At 41.0% G+C, this 20,647-nt stretch overlaps 24 non-coding genes across 24 annotated transcripts; all 24 read left to right on the top strand.

Moving 5' to 3' along the window:
* The first annotated feature begins 462 nt into the window (after positions 1-462).
* TRNAC-GCA (transfer RNA cysteine (anticodon GCA)) lies at positions 463-534 on the top strand. Its single transcript has one exon. It is a non-coding gene; the product is annotated as a tRNA-Cys (tRNA).
* Positions 535-1,257: 723 nt separating this feature from the next.
* On the top strand, positions 1,258-1,329 carry TRNAC-GCA (transfer RNA cysteine (anticodon GCA)). Its single transcript has one exon. It is a non-coding gene; the product is annotated as a tRNA-Cys (tRNA).
* Positions 1,330-1,879: 550 nt separating this feature from the next.
* Positions 1,880-1,951, top strand: TRNAS-GCU (transfer RNA serine (anticodon GCU)). Its single transcript has one exon. It is a non-coding gene; the product is annotated as a tRNA-Ser (tRNA).
* A 572-nt stretch (positions 1,952-2,523) lies between these two features.
* TRNAC-GCA (transfer RNA cysteine (anticodon GCA)) lies at positions 2,524-2,595 on the top strand. Its single transcript has one exon. It is a non-coding gene; the product is annotated as a tRNA-Cys (tRNA).
* A 723-nt stretch (positions 2,596-3,318) lies between these two features.
* Positions 3,319-3,390, top strand: TRNAC-GCA (transfer RNA cysteine (anticodon GCA)). Its single transcript has one exon. It is a non-coding gene; the product is annotated as a tRNA-Cys (tRNA).
* A 723-nt stretch (positions 3,391-4,113) lies between these two features.
* On the top strand, positions 4,114-4,185 carry TRNAC-GCA (transfer RNA cysteine (anticodon GCA)). Its single transcript has one exon. It is a non-coding gene; the product is annotated as a tRNA-Cys (tRNA).
* Positions 4,186-4,735: 550 nt separating this feature from the next.
* TRNAS-GCU (transfer RNA serine (anticodon GCU)) lies at positions 4,736-4,807 on the top strand. Its single transcript has one exon. It is a non-coding gene; the product is annotated as a tRNA-Ser (tRNA).
* A 3,983-nt stretch (positions 4,808-8,790) lies between these two features.
* TRNAC-GCA (transfer RNA cysteine (anticodon GCA)) lies at positions 8,791-8,862 on the top strand. Its single transcript has one exon. It is a non-coding gene; the product is annotated as a tRNA-Cys (tRNA).
* Positions 8,863-9,585: 723 nt separating this feature from the next.
* On the top strand, positions 9,586-9,657 carry TRNAC-GCA (transfer RNA cysteine (anticodon GCA)). The gene has a single exon. It is a non-coding gene; the product is annotated as a tRNA-Cys (tRNA).
* A 572-nt stretch (positions 9,658-10,229) lies between these two features.
* Positions 10,230-10,301, top strand: TRNAC-GCA (transfer RNA cysteine (anticodon GCA)). Its single transcript has one exon. It is a non-coding gene; the product is annotated as a tRNA-Cys (tRNA).
* Positions 10,302-11,023: 722 nt separating this feature from the next.
* Positions 11,024-11,095, top strand: TRNAC-GCA (transfer RNA cysteine (anticodon GCA)). The gene has a single exon. It is a non-coding gene; the product is annotated as a tRNA-Cys (tRNA).
* A 558-nt stretch (positions 11,096-11,653) lies between these two features.
* TRNAC-GCA (transfer RNA cysteine (anticodon GCA)) lies at positions 11,654-11,725 on the top strand. The gene has a single exon. It is a non-coding gene; the product is annotated as a tRNA-Cys (tRNA).
* Positions 11,726-12,448: 723 nt separating this feature from the next.
* TRNAC-GCA (transfer RNA cysteine (anticodon GCA)) lies at positions 12,449-12,520 on the top strand. Its single transcript has one exon. It is a non-coding gene; the product is annotated as a tRNA-Cys (tRNA).
* Positions 12,521-13,092: 572 nt separating this feature from the next.
* Positions 13,093-13,164, top strand: TRNAC-GCA (transfer RNA cysteine (anticodon GCA)). Its single transcript has one exon. It is a non-coding gene; the product is annotated as a tRNA-Cys (tRNA).
* Positions 13,165-13,886: 722 nt separating this feature from the next.
* TRNAC-GCA (transfer RNA cysteine (anticodon GCA)) lies at positions 13,887-13,958 on the top strand. The gene has a single exon. It is a non-coding gene; the product is annotated as a tRNA-Cys (tRNA).
* Positions 13,959-14,517: 559 nt separating this feature from the next.
* Positions 14,518-14,589, top strand: TRNAC-GCA (transfer RNA cysteine (anticodon GCA)). Its single transcript has one exon. It is a non-coding gene; the product is annotated as a tRNA-Cys (tRNA).
* A 572-nt stretch (positions 14,590-15,161) lies between these two features.
* TRNAC-GCA (transfer RNA cysteine (anticodon GCA)) lies at positions 15,162-15,233 on the top strand. The gene has a single exon. It is a non-coding gene; the product is annotated as a tRNA-Cys (tRNA).
* A 723-nt stretch (positions 15,234-15,956) lies between these two features.
* On the top strand, positions 15,957-16,028 carry TRNAC-GCA (transfer RNA cysteine (anticodon GCA)). The gene has a single exon. It is a non-coding gene; the product is annotated as a tRNA-Cys (tRNA).
* A 723-nt stretch (positions 16,029-16,751) lies between these two features.
* Positions 16,752-16,823, top strand: TRNAC-GCA (transfer RNA cysteine (anticodon GCA)). The gene has a single exon. It is a non-coding gene; the product is annotated as a tRNA-Cys (tRNA).
* Positions 16,824-17,373: 550 nt separating this feature from the next.
* Positions 17,374-17,445, top strand: TRNAC-GCA (transfer RNA cysteine (anticodon GCA)). The gene has a single exon. It is a non-coding gene; the product is annotated as a tRNA-Cys (tRNA).
* Positions 17,446-18,168: 723 nt separating this feature from the next.
* On the top strand, positions 18,169-18,240 carry TRNAC-GCA (transfer RNA cysteine (anticodon GCA)). The gene has a single exon. It is a non-coding gene; the product is annotated as a tRNA-Cys (tRNA).
* A 723-nt stretch (positions 18,241-18,963) lies between these two features.
* Positions 18,964-19,035, top strand: TRNAC-GCA (transfer RNA cysteine (anticodon GCA)). The gene has a single exon. It is a non-coding gene; the product is annotated as a tRNA-Cys (tRNA).
* A 550-nt stretch (positions 19,036-19,585) lies between these two features.
* TRNAS-GCU (transfer RNA serine (anticodon GCU)) lies at positions 19,586-19,657 on the top strand. The gene has a single exon. It is a non-coding gene; the product is annotated as a tRNA-Ser (tRNA).
* Positions 19,658-20,229: 572 nt separating this feature from the next.
* On the top strand, positions 20,230-20,301 carry TRNAC-GCA (transfer RNA cysteine (anticodon GCA)). Its single transcript has one exon. It is a non-coding gene; the product is annotated as a tRNA-Cys (tRNA).
* Positions 20,302-20,647: the final 346 nt, after the last annotated feature.

Genomic DNA, 20,647 nt, shown 5'->3' with positions numbered 1-20,647 from the left:
ATCGTAGTAACTTGGTGAAAGTTCACATGCTCCCTCCAAGCAACCACATTTCTGAAGTGTTCTTTTCTTCACATATCCAAAGTAAATTTGTTTTTTCTTTCCATACGTATTTTAAAGGATCCTGCAAATGAACAGCAAAAGCTACAAAATGTCTACAATGTAAGTCCTCCACTCAAATTAGCAAAGCAGAAGAACTTTCGGCTTCTACATCTGCTGCCAAATACACATGTGCTGGGGTCTAATGCACTTCCTGACGATTAACGCATTTCCAAGCTGCCTACAATATTAATTCAATTTGCATGCAACCTGGATTTATTACTGTCTCATTGACCATCTCTAGTCTCTAAGAGTTATCATTTAACTCTGTCCAACCTTAACAAACTCCAAGTTAACGCTTGAAATGCTTTCATGGACTACTTGAGAGAAACTATTTAAAATGGTCAGAAAAGCTGAACAGAGCGTGGGGGTATAGCTCAGTGGTAGAGCATTCGACTGCAGATTGAGAGGTCCTTGGTTCAAATCCGAGTGCCCCCTTGATATGATCTAGCTCTTTGCTCTTTCTCTAATCTCTTTACATAAACCAATACTCTCAAGGCAGTAATAAAGAGAACTACAATAATCAAAATATCCCGTTATGCTGCAGAATCGTAGTAGCTTGGTAAAAGTTCACATGCTCCCTCCAAGCAACCACATTTCTGAAGTGTTCTTTTCTTTACATATCAAAAGTAAATTTGATTTTTCTTTCCATACGTATTTTAAAGGATCCTGCAAATGAACAGCAAAAGCTACAAAATGTGTACAATGTAAGTCCTCCACTCAAATTAGCAAAGCAGAAGAACTTTGGGCTTCTACATCTGCTGCCAAATACACATGTGCTAGGGTCTAATGCAGTGGCAAAAATGGCAACTGCAGAATGAGAAGTTTCTGGGTCTGACGAAAGTGTCTCTTGCGGCCATGGTCCGTAACATGCTCATCATTCTAGCTTTCATGCAGATTATTATGCAAATTGTGAGCGTCATGGAAGTGGGACATTCAAATGCACTTCCTGACGATTAACGCATTTCCAAGCTGCCTACAATATTAATTCAATTTGCATGCAACCTGGATTTATTACTGTCTCATTGACCATCTCTAGTCTCTAAGAGTTATAATTTAACTCTGTCCAACCTTAACAAACTCCAAGTTAACGCTTGAAATGCTTTCATGGACTACATGAGAGAAACTATGTAAAATGGTCAGAAAAGCTGAACAGAGTGTGGGGGTATAGCTCAGTGGTAGAGCATTCGACTGCAGATCGAGAGGTCCTTGGTTCAAATCCGAGTGCCCCCTTGACATGATCTAGCTCTTTGCTCTTTCTCTAAACTCTTTACATAATAAAGAGAACTACGTTAATCAAAATATCCCGTTATGCTGCAGAATCGTAGTAACTTGGTGAAAGTTTACATGCTCCCTCCAAGCAACCACATTTCTGAAGTGTTCTTTTCTTTACATATCCAAAGTAAATTTGTTTTTTCTTTCCATACGTATTTTAAAGGATCCTGCAAAAGAACAGCAAAAGCTACAAAATGTCTACAATGTAAGTCCTCCACTCAAATTAGCAAAGCAGAAGAACTTTGGGCTTCTACATCTGCTGCCAAATACACATGTGCTGGGGTCTAATGCACTTCCTGACAATTAACGTATTTCCAAACTGCCTACAATATTAATTCAATTTGCATGCAACCTGGATTTATTACTGTCTCATTGACCATCTCTAGTCTCTAAGAGTTATTATTTAACTCTGTCCAACCTTAACAAACTCCAAGCTAACGCTTGAAATGTTTTCATGAACTACATGAGAGAAACTATTTAAAATGGTCAGAAAAGCTGAACAGAGCGTGGGGGTATAGCTCAGTGGTAGAGCGTTCGACTGCTGATCGAGAGGTCCTTGGTTCAGATCTGAGTGCCCCCTTGACATGATCTAGCTCTTTGCTCTTTCTCTAAACTCTTTACATAAACCAATACTCTCAAGGCAGTAATAAAGAGAACTACGTTAATCAAAATATCCCGTTATGCTGCAAAATCGTAGTAACTTGGTGAAAGTTCACATGCTCCCTCCAAGCAACCACATTTCTGAAGTGTTCTTTTCTTTACATATCCAAAGTAAATTTCTTTTTTCTTTCCATACATATTTTAAAGGATCCAGCAAAAGAACAGCAAAAGCTACAAAATGTCTACAATGTAAGTCCTCCACTCAAATTAGCAAAGCAGAAGAACTTTGGGCTTCTACATCTGCTGCCAAATACACATGTGCTGGGGTCTAATGCACTTCCTGACGATTAACGCATTTCCAAGCTGCCTACAATATTAATTCAATTTGCATGCAACCTGGATTTATTACTGTCTCATTGACCATCTCTAGTCTCTAAGAGTTATCATTTAACTCTGTCCAACCTTAACAAACTCCAAGTTAACGCTTGAAATGTTTTCATGGACTACATGAGAGAAACTATTTAAAATGGTCAGAAAAACTGAACAGAGCGTGGGGGTATAGCTCAGTGGTAGAGCATTCGACTGCATATCGAGAGGTCCTTGGTTCAAATCCGAGTGCCCCCTTGACATGATCTAGCTCTTTGCTCTTTCTCTAAACTCTTTACATAAACCAATACTCTCAAGGCAGTAATAAAGAGAACTACAATAATCAAAATATCCCGTTATGCTGCAGAATCGTAGTAACTTGGTGAAAGTTCACATGCTCCCTCCAAGCAACCACATATCTGAAGTGTTCTTTTCTTTACATATCCAAAGTAAATTTGGTTTTTCTTTCCATACGTATTTTAAAGGATCCTGCAAAAGAACAGCAAAAGCTACAAAATGTCTACAATGTAAGTCCTCCACTCAAATTAGCAAAGCAGAAGAACTTTGGGCTTCGTCATCTGCTGCCAAATACACATGTGCTGGGGTCTAATGCAGTGGCAGAAATGGCAACTGCAGAATGAGAACTTTCTGGGTCTGACGAAAGTGTCTCTTGCGGCCATGGTCCGTAACATGCTCATCATTCTAGCTTTCATGCAGATTATTATGCAAATTGTGAGCGTCATGGAAGTGGGACATTCAAATACACTTCCTGACGATTAACGCATTTCCAAGCTGCCTACAATATTAATTCAATTTGCATGCAACCTGGATTTATTACTGTCTCATTGACCATCTCTAGTCTCTAAGAGTTATCATTTAACTCTGTCCAACCTTAACAAACTCCAAGTTAACGCTTGAAATGTTTTCATGGACTACATGAGAGAAACTATTTAAAATGGTCAGAAAAGCTGAACAGAGCGTGGGGGTATAGTTCAGTGGTAGAGCATTTAACTGCAGATCGAGAGGTCCTTGGTTCAAATCCGAGTGCCCCCTTGATATGATCTAGCTCTTTGCTCTTTCTCTAATCTCTTTACATAAACCAATACTCTCAAGGCAGTAATAAAGAGAACTACAATAATCAAAATATCCCGTTATGCTGCAGAATCGTAGTAGCTTGGTGAAAGTTCACATGCTCCCTCCAAGCAACCACATTTCTGAAGTGTTCTTTTCTTTACATATCAAAAGTAAATTTGATTTTTCTTTCCATACGTATTTTAAAGGATCCTGCAAATGAACAGCAAAAGCTACAAAATGTGTACAATGTAAGTCCTCCACTCAAATTAGCAAAGCAGAAGAACTTTGGGCTTCTACATCTGCTGCCAAATACACATGTGCTGGGGTCTAATGCAGTGGCAAAAATGGCAACTGCAGAATGAGAAGTTTCTGGGTCTGACGAAAGTGTCTCTTGCGGCCATGGTCCGTAACATGCTCATCATTCTAGCTTTCATGCAGATTATTATGCAAATTGTGAGCGTCATGGAAGTGGGACATTCAAATGCACTTCCTGACGATTAACGCATTTCCAAGCTGCCTACAATATTAATTCAATTTGCATGCAACCTGGATTTATTACTGTCTCATTGACCATCTCTAGTCTCTAAGAGTTATCATTTAACTCTGTCCAACCTTAACAAACTCCAAGTTAACGCTTGAAATGCTTTTATGGACTACATGAGAGAAACTATGTAAAATGGTCAGAAAAGCTGAACAGAGTGTGGGGGTATAGCTCAGTGGTAGAGCATTCGATTGCAGATCGAGAGGTCCTTAGTTCAAATCCGAGTGCCCCCTTGACATGATCTAGCTCTTTGCTCTTTCTCTAAACTCTTTACATAATAAAGAGAACTACGTTAATCAAAATATCCCGTTATGCTGCAGAATCGTAGTAACTTGGTGAAAGTTCACATGCTCCCTCCAAGCAACCACATTTCTGAAGTGTTCTTTTCTTTACATATCCAAAGTAAATTTGTTTTTTCTTTCCATATGTATTTTAAAGGATCCTGCAAAAGAACAGCAAAAGCTACAAAATGTCTACAATGTAAGTCCTCCACTCAAATTAGCAAAGCAGAAGAACTTTGGGCTTCTACATCTGCTGCCAAATACACATGTGCTGGGGTCTAATGCACTTCCTGACAATTAACGTATTTCCAAGCTGCCTACAATATTAATTCAATTTGCATGCAACCTGGATTTATTACTGTCTCATTGACCATCTCTAGTCTCTAAGAGTTATCATTTAACTCTGTCCAACCTTAACAAACTCCAAGCTAACGCTTGAAATGTTTTCATGAACTACATGAGAGAAACTATTTAAAATGGTCAGAAAAGCTGAACAGAGTGTGGGGGTATAGCTCAGTGGTAGAGCGTTCGACTGCTGATCGAGAGGTCCTTGGTTCAAATCCGAGTGCTCCCTTGACATGATCTAGCTCTTTGCTCTTTCTCTAAACTCTTTACATAAACCAATACTCTCAAGGCAGTAATAAAGAGAACTACGTTAATCAAAATATCCCGTTATGCTGCAAAATCGTAGTAACTTGGTGAAAGTTCACATGCTCCCTCCAAGCAACCACATTTCTGAAGTGTTCTTTTCTTTACATATCCAAAGTAAATTTCTTTTTTCTTTCCATACATATTTTAAAGGATCCAGCAAAAGAACAGCAAAAGCTACAAAATGTCTACAATGTAAGTCCTCCACTCAAATTAGCAAAGCAGAAGAACTTTGGGCTTCTACATCTGCTGCCAAATACACATGTGCTGGGGTCTAATGCACTTCCTGACGATTAACGCCAGGGGAGGACTGGGACCTTTTAGCCTGGGGGGAAAACAAAACCTAGAGGCCCTTTTACGGCAGCCCCAGCCCAAATGTACCGTATATCTATCTTGTGTACAAATATATTTAGTATAAATATATGTAGCATAAAGAAGCAATACATTTTACAGTTACATTAACTAGTTCTTGCAAAACCGACATTTGAAAATGTCCTGTTTTTGCACTTTTCATTGCAAAACAAACATTTTAAAATGAGGGTCGGAAAACTCTTTCAGGTGCTGCTTGGGGTGGGGGTGGGGGGAGTGTGTTTCATTCGGTTGCTTTCCGATGGGCGGTCGGGTTAAAAAAGCAATAAGATTGATCCTGGCTGCTGGTAGTGGTGTAATGGTGTGGGGGATATATTCTTAGCACACTTTGGGCCCTTTAGTACCACCTAGGCTTTGTTTAAATACTACAGCCTACCTGAATGTTGTTGCTGACCATACCCATTGCTTCATGACCACAGTGCACCTGATGGCTTCTGAAGGATACTTCCAGCAGGATAATGCATAATGTATGTCACAAACCTCAGATCATCTAAAACTGGTTTCTTGAACATAATGAGTTTAGTGTAATTCTATGGCCTCCATAGTCATCAGATCTCAATCTAATAGAGTACTTTTGGGATGTGGTGGAATGGAAGATATGTATCATGGATGTGCAGATGGTAAATCTGCAGCAACTGTGTGATGTTAATATGTCAATGTGGAACAAAATCTTTGAGGAATGCCGTGAGGGATTAGGGTAGACTGGATGCAAAAAGGGTTCCAACTCCGTACTAGCAAAATGTATGGTTGTGAGAGATATCAATTTCTCCCATCATTGTGTTTCTTTTGGATCATGTATTAGACTGTGCTTCAGTAACTGTGATTATGGGCCCCTCAATGACAAATGCTGAAACAACTAAAAAATATCAAATGCAGCAGTCACTTCCCCTTATATATATGAAATGCAGAAATGCAGCAAGCAGTACCCCATATAAGAAATGCAAATGTATGCCCACATGTGGAAGCAACAGTCATTACCCACATGAGAAAGCAGTAGTCATTGTGCCATATATGCAAGCAGCAGTCATTACCCCACATATGAAAGCAGCAGTCATTACCCTACATATGAAAGCAGTAGTCATTACCGGACATGTGAAACAGCAGTCATTACTCTGCATATGAAAGAACAGTGCACTCACTGTAGTGCACAACATCAATAACAAACATCCTAACTTTTAAAGACAGAATAAAGAGAGGCTTTAATACATGCCACTGCCACACCTCCAGGCACCGCCCAAAGTAGGCTAGCGTGAGGCACTGCGAGGTTAGTGTAAGGTGCATGGTGGTGAGGTTAGCGTTGGGCACAGTGAGGTTAGTGTTAGGTGAAGCAGCAGTGAAGTCAGCGTTAGGTGCGGCAGCGACCATAGCCTTAGGTGCAGCGGCGGTGAGGCTAGCAGCGTTAGGTGCAGTGGCGGTGAGATTAGTGTTAGGTGCAGCGGCAGTGAGGTTAGCGTTAGGTGCAGCAGTGACCATAGCTTTAGGTGCAGTAGCAGTGAGGCTAGCAGCGTTAGTGCAGTGGCAGTGAGATTAGTGTTAGGTGCAGCGGCAGTGAGGTTAGCGTTAGGTGCAGCAGTGACCATAGCTTTAGGTGTAGTAGCAGTGAGGCTAGCAGCTTTAGGTGCAGTGGCAGTGAGATTAGCGTTAGGTGCAGCGGCAGTGAGGTTAGCGTTAGGTGCAGCAGTGACCATAGCTTTAGGTGCAGCGGCAGTGAGGCTAGCAGTGTTAGGTGCAGTGGCGGTGAGATTAGTGTTAGGTGCAGCGGCAGTGAGGTTAGCGTTAGGTGCAGCAGTGACCATAGCTTTAGGTGCAGTAGCAGTGAGGCTAGCAGCATTAGGTGCAATGGCAGTGAGATTAGCGTTAGGTGCAGCGGCAGTGAGGTTAGCGTTAGGTGCAACAGTGACCATAGCTTTAGGTGCAGTGGCAATGAGGCCATCAGCGTTAGGTGCAGCAGCAGTGAGGTTAGCGTTAGGTGCAACAGTGACCATAGCTTTGGGTGCAGCGGCAGTGAGGCTAGCAGCGTTAGGTGCAGCGGCAGTGAGGTTAGTGTTGGGTGCAGCGGCAGGGAGGTTAGCTTTAGGTGAGGCATTGACGATAGCGTTAGGTGCAGCGGTGAGCTAGTGTTAGGTGCAGCGGCAGTGAGATTAGCGTTAGGTGCAGCAGTGACCATAGTTTTAGTTGCAGCGGCAGTGAGGCTAGCAGCGTTAGGTGCAGCGGCAGTGAGATTAGCGTTAGGTGCAGCAGTGACCATAGCTTTAGGTGCAGCGGCAGTGAGGCTAGCAGCGTTAGGTGCAGTGGCGGTGAGATTAGTGTTAGGTGCAGCGGCAGTGAGGTTAGTGTTGGGTGCAGCGGCAGGGAGGTTAGCGTTAGGTGAGGCAGTTACGATAGCGTTAGGTGCAGCGGTGAGGCTAGTGTTGGATGCAGCGGCAGTGAGATTAGCGTAAGGTACAGCGGTGGTGAGGCAGCAGTGAGGTTAACGTTAGTTGCAGCGGTGGTGAGGTTAGCGTCAGGTACAGGCTAGGTACCAGAGAGCCCCCCCAAGTATAGGTAGCCACAGAGCCCCACATAGAGGAAGCCAGGGAATCCCCCCAAGATAGGTACCAGAGAGCCCCCCAAGTACAGGTAGCCACAGAGCCCCACATAGAGGAAGTCAGGGAAACCCCCCAAGATAGGTACCAGAGAGCCCCCCAAGTACAGGTAGCCACAGAGCCCCACATAGAGGAAGCCAGGGAAACCCCCCAGGATAGGTATCGGGGAGCCCTCCCCCCAAGTATAGGTAGCCTGTGAAACTCCCAGGTTATGTGGTTGGAGAGAGGGAGCCCCCCAATACAGAGTTTTCAAGTGAAAGAAGGGTGATGTAACTCACCACTACAGACAGAGTTGTTCAAGAATACCTCCAAGGTTTGGAACAAAGCATTGACCCGGTTTGGGGGCGGAGCTTCGCGGTAATTTTGGGGGCGGAGCTTCGTCGCGATTTTGGTGGATGTTCACAGTTTCCCTGCAGCCAAGGTTCGCTTCCAATTCCCTCAGCACATGGTGTGTATTAGCACTGCTGCGGCCTCTCCTCTGACAGCTCCAGGCCAGGGGCGGAGTTAAGACTCCAGAGCCATCCTGGACCATTCTGCATCGGGGAGGAGCTGGAGGTCTCACCCAAAGCCTGGACACTGAGGAACAGCTACTGCTGGGGGCGGGGCTTAGTCTGCATATCGAGCGGTTGCAGCACTGCAGTTATGCTCGGCAGCCGACACTTGTGTAAACACCAGCGGCCCTGAATGTGTGAGGAGGCGGCGGCCTGGGGGGCAAATGCCACCCGTCCCCCCGGGTCAGTCCGCCCCTGATTAACGCATTTCCAAGCTGCCTACAATATTAATTCAATTTGCATGCAACCTGGATTTATTACTGTCTCATTGACCATCTCTAGTCTCTAAGAGTTATCATTTAACTCTGTCCAACCTTAACAAACTCCAAGTTAACGCTTGAAATGTTTTCATGGACTACATGAGAGAAACTATTTAAAATGGTCAGAAAAACTGAACAGAGCGTGGGGGTATAGCTCAGTGGTAGAGCATTCGACTGCATATCAAGAGGTCCTTGGTTCAAATCCGAGTGCCCCCTTGACATGATCTAGCTCTTTGCTCTTTCTCTAAACTCTTTACATAAACCAATACTCTCAAGGCAGTAATAAAGAGAACTACAATAATCAAAATATCCCGTTATGCTGCAGAATCGTAGTAGCTTGGTGAAAGTTCACATGCTCCCTCCAAGCAACCACATTTCTGAAGTGTTCTTTTCTTTACATATCCAAAGTAAATTTGGTTTTTCTTTCCATACGTATTTTAAAGGATCCTGCAAATGAACAGCAAAAGCTACAAAATGTCTACAATGTAAGTCCTCCACTCAAATTAGCAAAGCAGAAGAACTTTGGGCTTCTACATCTGCTGCCAAATACACATGTGCTGGGGTCTAATGCAGTGGCAAAAATGGCAACTGCAGAATGAGAAGTTTCTGGGTCTGACGAAAGTGTCTCTTGCGGCCATGGTCCGTAACATGCTCATCATTCTAGCTTTCATGCAGATTATTATGCAAATTGTGAGCGTCATGGAAGTGGGACATTCAAATACACTTCCTGACGATTAACGCATTTCCAAGCTGCCTACAATATTAATTCAATTTGCATGCCACCTGGATTTATTACTGTCTCATTGACCATCTCTAGTCTCTAAGAGTTATCATTTAACTCTGTCCAACCTTAACAAACTCCAAGTTAACGCTTGAAATGCTTTCATGGACTACATGAGAGAAACTATTTAAAATGGTCAGAAAAGCTGAACAGAGTGTGGGGGTATAGCTCAGTGGTAGAGCATTCGACTGCAGATCGAGAGGTCCTTGGTTCAAATCCGAGTGCCCCTTTGACATGATCTAGTTCTTTGCTCTTTCTCTAAACTCTTTACATAAACCAATACTCTCAAGGCAGTAATAAAGAGAACTACGTTCATCAAAATATCCCGTTATGCTGCAGAATCGTAGTAACTTGGTGAAAGTTCACATGCTCCCTCCAAGCAACCACATTTCTGAAGTGTTCTTTTCTTTACATATCCAAAGTAAATTTGGTTTTTCTTTCCATACGTATTTTAAAGGATCCTGCAAAAGAACAGCAAAAGCTACAAAATGTCTACAATGTAAGTCCTCCACTCAAATTAGCAAAGCAGAAGAACTTTGGGCTTCTACATCTGCTGCCAAATACACATGTGCTGGGGTCTAATGCACTTCCTGACGATTAACGCATTTCCAAGCTGCCTACAATATTAATTCAATTTGCATGCAACCTGGATTTATTACTGTCTCATTGACCATCTCTAGTCTCTAAGAGTTATCATTTAACTCTGTCCAACCTTAACAAACTCCAAGTTAATGCTTGAAATGTTTTCATGGTCTACATGAGAGAAACTATTTAAAATGGTCAGAAAAGCTGAACAGAGCGTGGGGGTATAGCTCAGTGGTAGAGCATTCGACTGCAGATCGAGAGGTCCTTGGTTCAAATCCGAGTGCCCCCTTGACATGATCTAGCTCTTTGCTCTTTCTCTAAACTCTTTACATAAACCAATACTCTCAAGGCAGTAATAAAGAGAACTACAATAATCAAAATATCCCGTTATGCTGCAGAATCGTAGTAACTTGGTGAAAGTTCACATGCTCCCTCCAAGCAACCACATTTCTGAAGTGTTCTTTTCTTTACATATCCAAAGTAAATTTCTTTTTTCTTTCCATACGTATTTTAAAGGATCCTGCAAAAGAACAGCAAAAGCTACAAAATGTCTACAATGTAAGTCCTCCACTCAAATTAGCAAACAGAAGAACTTTGGGCTTCTACATCTGCTGCCAAATACACATGTGCTGGGGTCTAATGCAGTGGCAGAAATGGCAACTGCAGAATGAGAAGTTTCTGGGTCTGACGAAAGTGTCTCTTGCGGCCATGGTCCATAACATGCTCATCATTCCAGCTTTCATGCAGATTATTATGCAAATTGTGAGCGTCATGGAAGTGGGACATTCAAATACACTTCCTGACGATTAACGCATTTCCAAGCTGCCTACAATATTAATTCAAATTGCATGCAACCTGGATTTATTACTGTCTCATTGACCATTTCTAGTCTCTAAGAGTTATCATTTAACTCTGTCCAACCTTAACAAACTCCAAGCTAACGCTTGAAATGTTTTCATGAACTACATGAGAGAAACTATTTAAAATGGTCAGAAAAGCTGAACAGAGCGTGGGGGTATAGCTCAGTGGTAGAGCATTCGACTGCAGATCGAGAGGTCCTTGGTTCAAATCCGAGTGCCCCCTTGACATGATCTATCTCTTATCTCTTTACATAAACCAATACTCTCAAGGCAGTAATAAAGAGAACTACAATAATCAAAATATCCCGTTATGCTGCAGAATCGTAGTAACTTGGTGAAAGTTCACATGCTCCCTCCAAGCAACCACATTTCTGAAGTGTTTTTTTCTTTACATATCCAAAGTAAATTTGTTTTTTCTTTCCATACGTATTTTAAAGGATCCTGCAAAAGAACAAAAAAAGCTACAAAATGTCTACACTGTAAGTCCTCCACTCAAATTAGAAAGCAGAAGAACTTTGGGCTTCTACATCTGCTGCCAAATACACACGTGCTGGGGTCTAATGCACTTCCTGACGATTAACACATTTCCAAGCTGCCTACAATATTAATTCAATTTGCATGCAACCTGGATTTATTACTGTCTCATTGACCATTTCTAGTCTCTAAGAGTTATCATTTAACTCTGTCCAACCTTAACAAACTCCAAGTTAACGCTTGAAATGCTTTCATGGACTACATGAGAGAAACTATTTAAAATGGTCAGAAAAGCTGAACAGAGTGTGGGGGTATAGCTCAGTGGTAGAGCATTCGACTGCAGATCGAGAGGTCCTTGGTTCAAATCCGAGTGCCCCCTTGACATGATCTAGCTCTTTGCTCTTTCTCTAAACTCTTTACATAAACCAATACTCTCAAGGCAGTAATAAAGAGAACTACGTTAATCAAAATATCCCGTTATGCTGCAGAATCGTAGTAACTTGGTGAAAGTTCACATGCTCCCTCCAAGCAACCACATTTCTGAAGTGTTCTTTTCTTTACATATCCAAAGTAAATTTGGTTTTTCTTTCCATACGTATTTTAAAGGATCCTGCAAAAGAACAGCAAAAGCTACAAAATGTCTACAATGTAAGTCCTCCACTCAAATTAGCAAAGCAGAAGAACTTTGGGCTTCTACATCTGCTGCCAAATACACATGTGCTGGGGTCTAATGCAGTGGCAAAAATGGCAACTGCAGAATGAGAAGTTTCTGGGTCTGACGAAAGTGTCTCTTGCGGCCATGGTCCGTAACATGCTCATCATTCTAGCTTTCATGCAGATTATTATGCAAATTGTGAGCGTCATGGAAGTGGGACATTCAAATACACTTCCTGACGATTAACGCATTTCCAAGCTGCCTACAATATTAATTCAATTTGCATGCCACCTGGATTTATTACTGTCTCATTGACCATCTCTAGTCTCTAAGAGTTATCATTTAACTCTGTCCAACCTTAACAAACTCCAAGTTAACGCTTGAAATGCTTTCATGGACTACATGAGAGAAACTATTTAAAATGGTCAGAAAAGCTGAACAGAGTGTGGGGGTATAGCTCAGTGGTAGAGCGTTCGACTGCAGATCGAGAGGTCCTTGGTTCAAATCCGAGTGCCCCTTTGACATGATCTAGTTCTTTGCTCTTTCTCTAAACTCTTTACATAAACCAATACTCTCAAGGCAGTAATAAAGAGAACTACGTTCATCAAAATATCCCGTTATGCTGCAGAATCGTAGTAACTTGGTGAAAGTTCACATGCTCCCTCCAAGCAACCACATTTCTGAAGTGTTTTTTTCTTTACATATCCAAAGTAAATTTGGTTTTTCTTTCCATACGTATTTTAAAGGATCCTGCAAAAGAACAGCAAAAGCTACAAAATGTCTACAATGTAAGTCCTCCACTCAAATTAGCAAAGCAGAAGAACTTTGGGCTTCTACATCTGCTGCCAAATACACATGTGCTGGGGTCTAATGCACTTCCTGACGATTAACGCATTTCCAAGCTGCCTACAATATTAATTCAATTTGCATGCAACCTGGATTTATTACTGTCTCATTGACCATCTCTAGTCTCTAAGAGTTATCATTTAACTCTGTCCAACCTTAACAAACTCCAAGTTAATGCTTGAAATGTTTTCATGGTCTACATGAGAGAAACTATTTAAAATGGTCAGAAAAGCTGAACAGAGCGTGGGGGTATAGCTCAGTGGTAGAGCATTCGACTGCAGATCGAGAGGTCCTTGGTTCAAATCCGAGTGCCCCCTTGACATGATCTAGCTCTTTGCTCTTTCTCTAAACTCTTTACATAAACCAATACTCTCAAGGCAGTAATAAAGAGAACTACAATAATCAAAATATCCCGTTATGCTGCAGAATCGTAGTAACTTGGTGAAAGTTCACATGCTCCCTCCAAGCAACCACATTTCTGAAGTGTTCTTTTCTTTACATATCCAAAGTAAATTTCTTTTTTCTTTCCATACGTATTTTAAAGGATCCTGCAAAAGAACAGCAAAAGCTACAAAATGTCTACAATGTAAGTCCTCCACTCAAATTAGCAAACAGAAGAACTTTGGGCTTCTACATCTGCTGCCAAATACACATGTGCTGGGGTCTAATGCAGTGGCAGAAATGGCAACTGCAGAATGAGAAGTTTCTGGGTCTGACGAAAGTGTCTTTTGCGGCCATGGTCCATAACATGCTCATCATTCCAGCTTTCATGCAGATTATTATGCAAATTGTGAGCGTCATGGAAGTGGGACATTCAAATACACTTCCTGACGATTAACGCATTTCCAAGCTGCCTACAATATTAATTCAAATTGCATGCAACCTGGATTTATTACTGTCTCATTGACCATTTCTAGTCTCTAAGAGTTATCATTTAACTCTGTCCAACCTTAACAAACTCCAAGCTAACGCTTGAAATGTTTTCATGAACTACATGAGAGAAACTATTTAAAATGGTCAGAAAAGCTGAACAGAGCGTGGGGGTATAGCTCAGTGGTAGAGCATTCGACTGCAGATCGAGAGGTCCTTGGTTCAAATCCGAGTGCCCCCTTGACATGATCTATCTCTTATCTCTTTACATAAACCAATACTCTCAAGGCAGTAATAAAGAGAACTACAATAATCAAAATATCCCGTTATGCTGCAGAATCGTAGTAACTTGGTGAAAGTTCACATGCTCCCTCCAAGCAACCACATTTCTGAAGTGTTCTTTTCTTTACATATCCAAAGTAAATTTGTTTTTTCTTTCCATACGTATTTTAAAGGATCCTGCAAAAGAACAAAAAAAGCTACAAAATGTCTACAATGTAAGTCCTCCACTCAAATTAGCAAAGCAGAAGAACTTTGGGCTTCTACATCTGCTGCCAAATACACACGTGCTGGGGTCTAATGCACTTCCTGACGATTAACACATTTCCAAGCTGCCTACAATATTAATTCAATTTGCATGCAACCTGGATTTATTACTGTCTCATTGACCATCTCTAGTCTCTAAGAGTTATCATTTAACTCTGTCCAACCTTAACAAACTCCAAGTTAACGCTTGAAATGCTTTCATGGACTACATGAGAGAAACTATTTAAAATGGTCAGAAAAGCTGAACAGAGTGTGGGGGTATAGCTCAGTGGTAGAGCATTCGACTGCAGATCGAGAGGTCCTTGGTTCAAATCCGAGTGCCCCCTTGACATGATCTAGCTCTTTGCTCTTTCTCTAAACTCTTTACATAAACCAATACTCTCAAGGCAGTAATAAAGAGAACTACGTTAATCAAAATATCCCGTTATGCTGCAGAATCGTAGTAACTTGGTGAAAGTTCACATGCTCCCTCCAAGCAACCACATTTCTGAAGTGTTCTTTTCTTTACATATCCAAAGTAAATTTGGTTTTTCTTTCCATACGTATTTTAAAGGATCCTGCAAAAGAACAGCAAAAGCTACAAAATGTCTACAATGTAAGTCCTCCACTCAAATTAGCAAAGCAGAAGAACTTTGGGCTTCTACATCTGCTGCCAAATACACATGTGCTGGGGTCTAATGCACTTCCTGACGATTAACGCATTTCCAAGCTGCCTACAATATTAATTCAATTTGCATGCAACCTGGATTTATTACTGTCTCATTGACCATCTCTAGTCTCTAAGAGTTATCATTTAACTCTGTCCAACCTTAACAAACTCCAAGTTAACGCTTGAAATGTTTTCATGGACTACATGAGAGAAACTATTTAAAATGGTCAGAAAAACTGAACAGAGCGTGGGGGTATAGCTCAGTGGTAGAGCATTCGACTGCATATCGAGAGGTCCTTGGTTCAAATCCGAGTGCCCCCTTGACATGATCTAGCTCTTTGCTCTTTCTCTAAACTCTTTACATAAACCAATACTCTCAAGGCAGTAATAAAGAGAACTACAATAATCAAAATATCCCGTTATGCTGCAGAATCGTAGTAACTTGGTGAAAGTTCACATGCTCCCTCCAAGCAACCACATATCTGAAGTGTTCTTTTCTTTACATATCCAAAGTAAATTTGGTTTTTCTTTCCATACGTATTTTAAAGGATCCTGCAAAAGAACAGCAAAAGCTACAAAATGTCTACAATGTAAGTCCTCCACTCAAATTAGCAAAGCAGAAGAACTTTGGGCTTCGTCATCTGCTGCCAAATACACATGTGCTGGGGTCTAATGCAGTGGCAGAAATGGCAACTGCAGAATGAGAACTTTCTGGGTCTGACGAAAGTGTCTCTTGCGGCCATGGTCCGTAACATGCTCATCATTCTAGCTTTCATGCAGATTATTATGCAAATTGTGAGCGTCATGGAAGTGGGACATTCAAATACACTTCCTGACGATTAACGCATTTCCAAGCTGCCTACAATATTAATTCAATTTGCATGCAACCTGGATTTATTACTGTCTCATTGACCATCTCTAGTCTCTAAGAGTTATCATTTAACTCTGTCCAACCTTAACAAACTTCAAGTTAACGCTTGAAATGCTTTCATGGACTACATGAGAGAAACTATTTAAAATGGTCAGAAAAGCTGAACAGAGCGTGGGGGTATAGCTCAGTGGTAGAGCATTCAACTGCAGATCGAGAGGTCCTTGGTTCAAATCCGAGTGCCCCCTTGATATGATCTAGCTCTTTGCTCTTTCTCTAATCTCTTTACATAAACCAATACTCTCAAGGCAGTAATAAAGAGAACTACAATAATCAAAATATCCCGTTATGCTGCAGAATCGTAGTAGCTTGGTGAAAGTTCACATGCTCCCTCCAAGCAACCACATTTCTGAAGTGTTCTTTTCTTTACATATCAAAAGTAAATTTGATTTTTCTTTCCATACGTATTTTAAAGGATCCTGCAAATGAACAGCAAAAGCTACAAAATGTGTACAATGTATGTCCTCCACTCAAATTAGCAAAGCAGAAGAACTTTGGGCTTCTACATCTGCTGCCAAATACACATGTGCTGGGGTCTAATGCAGTGGCAAAAATGGCAACTGCAGAATGAGAAGTTTCTGGGTCTGACGAAAGTGTCTCTTGCGGCCATGGTCCGTAACATGCTCATCATTCTAGCTTTCATGCAGATTATTATGCAAATTGTGAGCGTCATGGAAGTGGGACATTCAAATGCACTTCCTGACGATTAACGCATTTCCAAGCTGCCTACAATATTAATTCAATTTGCATGCAACCTGGATTTATTACTGTCTCATTGACCATCTCTAGTCTCTAAGAGTTATCATTTAACTCTGTCCAACCTTAACAAACTCCAAGTTAACGCTTGAAATGCTTTTATGGACTACATGAGAGAAACTATGTAAAATGGTCAGAAAAGCTGAACAGAGCGTGGGGGTATAGCTCAGTGGTAGAGCATTCGACTGCAGATCGAGAGGTCCTTAGTTCAAATCCGAGTGCCCCCTTGACATGATCTAGCTCTTTGCTCTTTCTCTAAACTCTTTACATAATAAAGAGAACTACGTTAATCAAAATATCCCGTTATGCTGCAGAATCGTAGTAACTTGGTGAAAGTTCACATGCTCCCTCCAAGCAACCACATTTCTGAAGTGTTCTTTTCTTTACATATCCAAAGTAAATTTGTTTTTTCTTTCCATACGTATTTTAAAGGATCCTTCAAAAGAACAGCAAAAGCTACAAAATGTCTACAATGTAAGTCCTCCACTCAAATTAGCAAAGCAGAAGAACTTTGGGCTTCTACATCTGCTGCCAAATACACATGTGCTGGGGTCTAATGCACTTCCTGACAATTAACGTATTTCCAAGCTGCCTACAATATTAATTCAATTTGCATGCAACCTGGATTTATTACTGTCTCATTGACCATCTCTAGTCTCTAAGAGTTATTATTTAACTCTGTCCAACCTTAACAAACTCCAAGCTAACGCTTGAAATGTTTTCATGAACTACATGAGAGAAACTATTTAAAATGGTCAGAAAAGCTGAACAGAGTGTGGGGGTATAGCTCAGTGGTAGAGCATTCGACTGCATATCGAGAGGTCCTTGGTTCAAATCCGAGTGCCCCCTTGACATGATCTAGCTCTTTGCTCTTTCTCTAAACTCTTTACATAAACCAATACTCTCAAGGCAGTAATAAAGAGAACTACAATAATCAAAATATCCCGTTATGCTGCAGAATCGTAGTAACTTGGTGAAAGTTCACATGCTCCCTCCAAGCAACCACATATCTGAAGTGTTCTTTTCTTTACATATCCAAAGTAAATTTGGTTTTTCTTTCCATACGTATTTTAAAGGATCCTGCAAAAGAACAGCAAAAGCTACAAAATGTCTACAATGTAAGTCCTCCACTCAAATTAGCAAAGCAGAAGAACTTTGGGCTTCGTCATCTGCTGCCAAATACACATGTGCTGGGGTCTAATGCAGTGGCAGAAATGGCAACTGCAGAATGAGAACTTTCTGGGTCTGACGAAAGTGTCTCTTGCGGCCATGGTCCGTAACATGCTCATCATTCTAGCTTTCATGCAGATTATTATGCAAATTGTGAGCGTCATGGAAGTGGGACATTCAAATACACTTCCTGACGATTAACGCATTTCCAAGCTGCCTACAATATTAATTCAATTTGCATGCAACCTGGATTTATTACTGTCTCATTGACCATCTCTAGTCTCTAAGAGTTATCATTTAACTCTGTCCAACCTTAACAAACTTCAAGTTAACGCTTGAAATGCTTTCATGGACTACATGAGAGAAACTATTTAAAATGGTCAGAAAAGCTGAACAGAGCGTGGGGGTATAGCTCAGTGGTAGAGCATTCAACTGCAGATCGAGAGGTCCTTGGTTCAAATCCGAGTGCCCCCTTGATATGATCTAGCTCTTTGCTCTTTCTCTAATCTCTTTACATAAACCAATACTCTCAAGGCAGTAATAAAGAGAACTACAATAATCAAAATATCCCGTTATGCTGCAGAATCGTAGTAGCTTGGTGAAAGTTCACATGCTCCCTCCAAGCAACCACATTTCTGAAGTGTTCTTTTCTTTACATATCAAAAGTAAATTTGATTTTTCTTTCCATACGTATTTTAAAGGATCCTGCAAATGAACAGCAAAAGCTACAAAATGTGTACAATGTATGTCCTCCACTCAAATTAGCAAAGCAGAAGAACTTTGGGCTTCTACATCTGCTGCCAAATACACATGTGCTGGGGTCTAATGCAGTGGCAAAAATGGCAACTGCAGAATGAGAAGTTTCTGGGTCTGACGAAAGTGTCTCTTGCGGCCATGGTCCGTAACATGCTCATCATTCTAGCTTTCATGCAGATTATTATGCAAATTGTGAGCGTCATGGAAGTGGGACATTCAAATGCACTTCCTGACGATTAACGCATTTCCAAGCTGCCTACAATATTAATTCAATTTGCATGCAACCTGGATTTATTACTGTCTCATTGACCATCTCTAGTCTCTAAGAGTTATCATTTAACTCTGTCCAACCTTAACAAACTCCAAGTTAACGCTTGAAATGCTTTTATGGACTACATGAGAGAAACTATGTAAAATGGTCAGAAAAGCTGAACAGAGCGTGGGGGTATAGCTCAGTGGTAGAGCATTCGACTGCAGATCGAGAGGTCCTTAGTTCAAATCCGAGTGCCCCCTTGACATGATCTAGCTCTTTGCTCTTTCTCTAAACTCTTTACATAATAAAGAGAACTACGTTAATCAAAATATCCCGTTATGCTGCAGAATCGTAGTAACTTGGTGAAAGTTCACATGCTCCCTCCAAGCAACCACATTTCTGAAGTGTTCTTTTCTTTACATATCCAAAGTAAATTTGTTTTTTCTTTCCATACGTATTTTAAAGGATCCTTCAAAAGAACAGCAAAAGCTACAAAATGTCTACAATGTAAGTCCTCCACTCAAATTAGCAAAGCAGAAGAACTTTGGGCTTCTACATCTGCTGCCAAATACACATGTGCTGGGGTCTAATGCACTTCCTGACAATTAACGTATTTCCAAGCTGCCTACAATATTAATTCAATTTGCATGCAACCTGGATTTATTACTGTCTCATTGACCATCTCTAGTCTCTAAGAGTTATTATTTAACTCTGTCCAACCTTAACAAACTCCAAGCTAACGCTTGAAATGTTTTCATGAACTACATGAGAGAAACTATTTAAAATGGTCAGAAAAGCTGAACAGAGCGTGGGGGTATAGCTCAGTGGTAGAGCATTCGACTGCTGATCGAGAGGTCCTTGGTTCAAATCCGAGTGCCCCCTTGACATGATCTAGCTCTTTGCTCTTTCTCTAAACTCTTTACATAAACCAATACTCTCAAGGCAGTAATAAAGAGAACTACGTTAATCAAAATATCCCGTTATGCTGCAAAATCGTAGTAACTTGGTGAAAGTTCACATGCTCCCTCCAAGCAACCACATTTCTGAAGTGTTCTTTTCTTTACATATCCAAAGTAAATTTCTTTTTACTTTCCATACATATTTTAAAGGATCCAGCAAAAGAACAGCAAAAGCTACAAAATGTCTACAATGTAAGTCCTCCACTCAAATTAGCAAAGCAGAAGAACTTTGGGCTTCTACATCTGCTGCCAAATACACATGTGCTGGGGTCTAATGCACTTCCTGACGATTAACGCATTTCCAAGCTGCCTACAATATTAATTCAATTTGCATGCAACCTGGATTTATTACTGTCTCATTGACCATCTCTAGTCTCTAAGAGTTATCATTTAACTCTGTCCAACCTTAACAAACTCGAAGTTAACGCTTGAAATGTTTTCATGGACTACATGAGAGAAACTATTTAAAATGGTCAGAAAAACTGAACAGAGCGTGGGGGTATAGCTCAGTGGTAGAGCATTCGACTGCATATCGAGAGGTCCTTGGTTCAAATCCGAGTGCCCCCTTGACATGATCTAGCTCTTTGCTCTTTCTCTAAACTCTTTACATAAACCAATACTCTCAAGGCAGTAATAAAGAGAACTACAATAATCAAAATATCCCGTTATGCTGCAGAATCGTAGTAGCTTGGTGAAAGTTCACATGCTCCCTCCAAGCAACCACATTTCTGAAGTGTTCTTTTCTTTACATATCCAAAGTAAATTTGGTTTTTCTTTCCATACGTATTTTAAAGGATCCTGCAAATGAACAGCAAAAGCTACAAAATGTCTACAATGTAAGTCCTCCACTCAAATTAGCAAAGCAGAAGAACTTTGGGCTTCTACATCTGCTGCCAAATACACATGTGCTGGG

This window comes from Hyperolius riggenbachi, chromosome 7 (assembly GCF_040937935.1).
Source record: "Hyperolius riggenbachi isolate aHypRig1 chromosome 7, aHypRig1.pri, whole genome shotgun sequence".
Classification (NCBI taxonomy): domain Eukaryota; kingdom Metazoa; phylum Chordata; class Amphibia; order Anura; family Hyperoliidae; genus Hyperolius; species Hyperolius riggenbachi.
Note: the sequence above shows the minus strand (reverse complement) of the source record. Positions and strands in the feature narration are given on the sequence as shown.